The sequence below is a fragment of the Solanum tuberosum genome, unplaced genomic scaffold (assembly GCF_000226075.1).
Source record: "Solanum tuberosum cultivar DM 1-3 516 R44 unplaced genomic scaffold, SolTub_3.0 scf00027, whole genome shotgun sequence".
Taxonomy (NCBI): Eukaryota; Viridiplantae; Streptophyta; class Magnoliopsida; order Solanales; family Solanaceae; genus Solanum; species Solanum tuberosum.
Window position 1 is genome coordinate 1,056,564 of NW_006238953.1, and position 7,453 is coordinate 1,064,016.

Consider the following 7,453-nt stretch of genomic DNA (forward strand, 5'->3'; position numbering starts at 1 on the left):
AAGGACTAATTGACAAATTATGTAGTTCTTAGAGGTAAATTTATAAACTTTTAAGAAGTGCAATGTCTTTTTGCTCTATAAGAGCTTCACTCTTTCTTCTTCCTTTAGCCCTTAAAACCCTGCATTTCACTTAGCCATCATACTCCTTTTCTTTGGTATGTAAATAGCCTTCATGAGTCTGTAGTTGTTACTCAAATGATATTCTTGAAGTGATGAATGTTCTTAAGGATGTACCTGAATATGACTCACAAGTTGCATCTAGTAAGATCAGACACATTCATCAGTTGAAGAATCTCCTTTGGGTAACATCCTACATGTTAATTAATTCCATAAGAATGTAAATTTTCTTTAATCAGGTTTTACATGTTAAAACTTCACCAAAGATGATTGTTAAGTCTTTGTTTAGCTTTCAACATAAGTGAATAATTTTACATTTGTGTTATTAATATATATTTTTGTTTATAATTTTTATTGTTAGTTTTTCTATCATATAGTAAATTGATTGTTTTTCGATTCCCAACTTAATTGGAAGAGGCAGATTCATATTGAAAGAGACTTATGATATATTGTTTATTGTAACTTAAGTGAATTCATAGATTTTCCTTTGTTAAGTGGTGATGAATAATTATATTATAGACCTATTAAGTGCAAGTCGGTAACATTAATTTGTTGCATTGCAAGTATTTGATCTATTGATTTTCTAAGTTTAAGTTTAAAGATATATATATATATCAAACCAAATTTATTACAAGATCATTATAGCTTAAATTCCCTACACTAAATCAAGTTGGATTATGATTTCATTCCTACACTAATTCAAGTTGGGAAATTCTAAAGTGAAAAGTTGCATTACCATTTTATCCCTACAAATAAAAATGTTAGTGAAATATCTAATTAATGAAATATTAAATAATTAATACATATATTAATAACATACCAAAAAAATATTAATTAGAATAAAATACAAGCATCAATGCCTAAAAGGGTACATTAAAAACACACACCCCATTTGTCTTAATATTGAAGACCCCAAAAGTTTAAACTACTAATTGATGATGCAGTATTAATGTTGGTATTTAATATTCTTCTCACAAGAGAAGTGTGGCAACATACATAATACACGGCTGTTGGCTTTGGATACTTAAAGACTCTCTCATCATTTAGAATTATTTTATAAAGGGTAAATTTAATCGCGCTTCGTACTGTTACAAAAAAGTCTCATTAGATTTACAAACTATGTTTATTCTATATTTGAAAATTAAAAATATTTGAAAATTTACTTTTAAAATCTAAATGAAGTTTTACTACTTTATATTATTTTTAACGCTATGTTTTATATAAAAAAAAAATTCTCTAACCTTTCATTTCCTAAAGGCTTTGCCCTTACTCCATAAAATAGCATGTAATATCAATTCTAATTGATAAAAAGAATTAGAATGATTTCTATTTTATGGAATAACCTTTTATTCATTTTTGCCCACATCATAAAATCATAATTTTGTTAACTCTTATTAGTAATATAATAAATTGATTATCTTTTAGTTCTGTGGATTTTTGTTTGAACTCTCGTAGGCGGAATATGAAAAGGTTGTAGCATTCCATAAATATGAAACATGAGAATGTTGTAACTATTGAGCACACCAATTATCGTTTCTTTCATTAAAAATAATAATGCGTGAACTTTATAGTAAATTTTACTAACCAAAAATGAGTAAAAAAAGCAAAAATAAAATTAACAAAATAAAAAAAAATACTATTAAAAAAAAGAGTGTAAAAAAGCCAAAATAAATTAGAGAAAAAATAAATAGTAATATTGCTTTTCTTTTAATCCTTTAATTAGAAAATAAGAGAAAAATTGAGAAAAGATTAAAAAAATAAAAAAAGTATAATTGATAAATTGAAGAGAGACCTAAGAAAATGAAACAATAGCAATAATGAGATCTGAAGAAATAAAATATTGTAATTAAATTTATTTTAAAAATTAAATAGAATTTGACCAATGACTCCTTTTGCAAGTTGACCATTTTTTGTTGCCTTTCATACACAGTGTAAAATTTTGTAATAACATCTTGTATTTAACATATATAAACTTCTACTTTATCAAACTAATTTGACTATCCCTTTTGATGATCTTCGTTCATCATTAAACTTCATTTTTTGATGAATTTGAATCAAATTAAGCTTACCATTGCCATCAATTTTTTTTTTCATATGGTGAAATTGTGTTTGACATAAAACAAAATTTTGAAGAATATATCTATAATCTTCATCAAAGTGATTATAAATTGTCACACCACCTTTTCTAAATCATGTCTTTTGATTTTTAACCACATGATGATGAATCAAAATCTAAATGAAGGAAAACATTTAAAAGGAAGAAGATATATTGATAAAAAACGGAGAAATAAAATGAGTAGCTAACAACTCTATAGAGTATTGTTATTAATAGATGGATTAAATCATGGAAAATTTGGTAAAAGGAAGTTGAGGAGACTTTTTCTATGTCATCTCTTTTGTTTTTAACCACGTGATGATGAACCAAATGAAGGAGAACATTTAAAAGGAAGAATATATATTGATAAAAAAAGAAGAAGGAGAAAATGAAAATTAGTAGCTAACAATATCACAGAGGATTGCTATTTATAGATGGATTAAATCATGAAAAAATTGGTAAAAGGAGGTTGATCAGGAGGCATGTTACGTTATTTAAGTAGAGAATGCAAATAGATAGAACTTTTTAGTAACTCATGAAATATAATTAGATATAGTAAATATGATAATTGTTGCCAATCTGTCTTTAAAAAATAGTAATACTGATTACCAGAAACTTTGTAGAAACACGAAGTTACCAAAGTTTCCAATGAACCAGTGAAGAACAGAAGAACAAAAATTAATTCACAAAAAATAAAATCTGTAAAACATACCTGAATCTGGAAAATACAGAACGGAAAAAGATCAAGCCCACTAAATGCACAGTGTCCCTTAAGGAAATTATTCCCCTCTAGTATCCGAGGTTTGATTTGGAATATGTCCTCCCAGGATAGAATGATCTCAATCACCAGTGTATTCAACCCAAAACCCTAGTGTCAGCGAGCCACTCAATGGTAGTAAAGTACACGAAAAATATTTGTGCAGAAGAAGAAGAAGAAATCAGAAATTTTCGGAAGTAAAAAGTCTGAAGAATAACTGGTATTTATAGCCAAGAGGAACTGGTTCCGAAAGGTTGCAACCTTTTAGAAACCACACGACCATTTCAGAAAGTTTGCAACCTTTCAAACAGTCATGGTTGTTCCTGAAAGTTGCAACCTTCCAGAATAGTCATCTCCAACGGTGGGAAATTCAAATAAAATGGGAAAGTAATTTAAATAAAGTGGGTCACGCGGATCTGAGTCGGGTCGAAACGTTTCGGTTAATTAACTAATTAATTGAAACATTTTTGGCCATTTAATTTTATTTATTTAATTAAATAAATAATTAAAACAAAACTTTGTCCATCTCTCGATAGATCATTTTCCAAAGCTGAAGCCGAAGCCGAGTCGAGCGAGCGACGACGGCGACGGCACGAGGGGGTTCCCTCTTTCCAAACCTTTTAATAATGAATAGAAGTGTGTCTCTATTTAAACTCTTCTATTTTTCTTTCCACCACCAATAAGGGAGAAATGCCTTTTTACTAAAGCATAAGAGGACTTTTCAAGTTCCTCTCTTTTCATCTTCCCTCCATTTCCCATTAACTCTTGCTATACACCCAACAATCCCCCACATGAATGGGGAATGGTTATAACATAAGGAATGCATGGACGAGTGTGTACTTTACAAGCAAGGATCAATTGCATCTGGATAAGTAGGTTTCCCCTTGGACTTTCCATAGTGAACATATGTCGGATATACTCGGTCAATCGGTGGATGCGATATCTTTGAACCATCGAGCTTTGGTGTATACCTAGACAACCATATGTCACACAATTAACCCTTTACTGTTTATGGTTGTTACGGTTGTGTTCGTTTCAGCCATGAACACCTCCTGGTTTCATGAGTGTATAGAGAATAGATTTTTTAACATAAAATTCTCTTTGAAGCGGCTTACACTTCACACTCGCATAGGTGATTTCTAACCGTGTCATATCGTAGATATATTATTTGGTCAAATCTGCAAAACTTAGCAAATCATTAAAAACTTTAAGCTTTATTAACCCATTAACAAGCCTTAAAGTCTTAACCTTGTTCCTGAACATTGTTTTCATCATGAGAATGGATTGAGTTGATTGACAATGTCGAACCGTCAGTCACAACTTTGTTTTTCTCCTTGAATCTCTCTTGGGATCTACCGCCATGTTGACTTGTCCTAAGCCGTAAACCCATTCCCTTAGATGATCTTTCAATTGCCTCTCTCACTAGGACTTTCGTTAGTGGATCTGACACGTTATCGCTTGACTTCACATAGTCAATTGTGATAATTCCACTAGAGAGCAGTTGTCTTACGGTGTTATGTCTCTATCGTATATGATGAGACTTACCGTTGTCCATGACACTCCCTGCCCCACCTATTGTTGCTTGACTATCACAATGTATGCAAATAGGTCCCACAGGTTTGGGCCAGAATGGAATGTCCTCTAAGAAATTCCGGAGCCATTCAGCTTCTTCACCAACTTTATCTAAAGCAATAAATTCAGATTCCATTGTGGAGCGAGCGATACATGTTTGTTTGGACGATTTCCAAGAGACTAATCCTCCACCAAGTGTAAACACATAACCACTTGTGGGTTTTACTTCATTTGACCCGGTGATCCAATTTGCATCACTATATCCTTTAATCACGACAAAATATTTATTATAATGCAAAGCATAGTGTTGTGTATGTTTCAAATACCCCAACACACGTTTCATTCCAAAATATGGTTACTTAAAATTGATTTGATCTCACTATTGACTGCTTCTTTCCAATAAATTGACTCAGACGAAGATATAGCTGCTTTAAATGTTTGAGGCTCATTTTCAAGCGAAAATGCCACAAAATCTGGTCCGAAAGAAGTGGATTTCCATTGGCGATTACTATGCCTAGGATCCTCATTAGGTTGTGTATTTTCCGTTGATTCTTCCCATGGTCGTTTAGGTCTTTCACTTGTCGATTCACATTCAGTTTTATACGGATAAATGTTTTCAAAGAACTCAGCGTTATCTAACTCAATTACCGTATTCACATGAATTTCAGGATTATCAGATTTGTGAACCAAAAACCGACAGGCCTTACTGTTCACAACATATCTCATAAATACACAATCCACTATTTTGGTTCCAATTTTCACCCTCTTGGGTAAATGAACCTCTACCTTGGCTAGACACCCCCACACTTTGAAATATTTCAAGTTGGGTTTCCTTTCTTTCCATAACTCATATGGAATCGATTGCGTTTTGCTTCGGGGGTACTCTATTGAGTATCTTGGTAGCCGCAAGGATGGATTCTCCCCCACAGGTTTCACGGTGAACCAGAACTGATTATCAAGACATTCATCATTCCTTTAATGTTCTATTCTTCCGTTCTACCAAACCATTTGACTATGGTGTATAGGGTGCAATAGTTTGATTAATAATACCATATTCCAAACATATCTCTGCAAAAGGAGATTCGTATTCTCCACCCCTATCACTCCGAATCAGTTTTATCTTTTGATTCAATTGATTCTCCACTTCATTTTTGTATTGCTTAAATGCATCAATTGCTTCATCCTTACTATTAAGCAAATATACATAACAAAATTGAGTGCAATCGTCAATAAAAGTTATAAAATACTTTTTCCCACCACGAGATGGTGTCGACTTCATATCACATATATCTGTGTGAATTAAATTAAAAGGTTTTGAATTTCTTTCATCAGACTTATAAGGATGTTTAACAAACTTACTTTCTACACAAATTTCACATTTCGATTTATCACATTTGAAATCAGGCAATACCTCTAAAGTAACCAATTTTCACAAGGCTTTGTAATTTACATGTCCCAAACAGGCATGCCATAAATCATTTGACTCCAATAAGTAAGCAGAAGCAGAATTCTTATTAATACTGTCAACAACCATTACATTCAGTTTGAAGAGGCCCTCAGTGAGGTAGCCTTTTCCTAAGAACATCTCATTCTTACTTATTACAACTTTGTCACTAACTAGGACACACTTAAACCCATTCTTAACGAGCAGTGTAGCAGAAACTAAATTCTTCCTAATAGTAGGAACGTGAAAAACGTTGTTCAGAGTCAACACTTTGCCGGATGTCATTTTAAACATTATTTTCCAGTTCCTGCAATCCTTGTAGTGCTGTGTTCCCCATGAACAGATCTTCATCGAACTCAGCATGAGTGTACGTTGCGAAGGCTTCTTTCGCAGAGCAAATATGTCGAGTAGCACTTGAGTCGAGAAACCACTCCTTGGGATTTCCAACTAAGTTGCACTCAGATATCATTACACAGAGGTCATATGCATCTTCCATCTCTTCCACGATGTTTGCTTGACTTTTGCCTTTGTCTTTGTCTTTGTCCTTTCTTGGAGCACGACAGTCAGAAGACTTGTGACCAGCCTTACCACAATTGTAACAATTGCCCTTGAATTTCTTCTTGGCCTGTTCTGACTTCTGTCCGTTGAACTTCTTTCTCTTCTTGCCTTTGGTAGGAGCTTCTTCAACAATATTAACTCCAATTATTGTCGAACTCTTACGAGACTTCTTTTCGGCGGTCTTGTTATCTTCCTCAATCTTGAGCCGAATCACGAGATCTTCAAGCTTTATTTCCTTACGTTTGTGCTTTAGATAATTCTTGAAGTCGTTCCTACGAAGGAGGTAACTTCTCGATCATTGCAGCCACTTGAAAAGCTTCATTTACTACCATATCCTCAACAATCAGATCATGGAAATAAGTTGAAGTTCCTGCACTTGTGATCCAACAGTTTTACTATCTGACATTTTATATTCTAAAAACTTTGCGACCACAAACTTTTTCAAGCATTCATCTTCTGTCTTATATTTCTTCTAAAGTGCATCCCACAATTCTTTCGAAGTTGTCATTGCACTATAGATAGTATATAAGTCATCCTCTAAAGCACTAAAAATGTAGCCTTACATAGGAAGTCTTCCTGTTTTCATGCTTCAATAATCATGAATTTTTCTGTCTGGCATTTCAGCAGCAGGCACCAGAGTTACTTCATTAGTAAATTTCTGCAGACCAAGAGTGATAAGCCAGAAAAATACCTATTGCTGCCATCCTTTGAAATTCACACAAGAGAATTTTCCCGATTTCTCTACTGGTGGTACAACAGTTCTAGTTGGTGCTGTAACAACCACCGTAACCTTATCATTTGCCATTTCAGAATCTGTAATAAACATAAATTGATACAAATGACTCAGTAAGCAACAACCTAAATTGCAAACTTAATAGGAGTATAAAACCACAAAGGTTTTTGTCTCCAC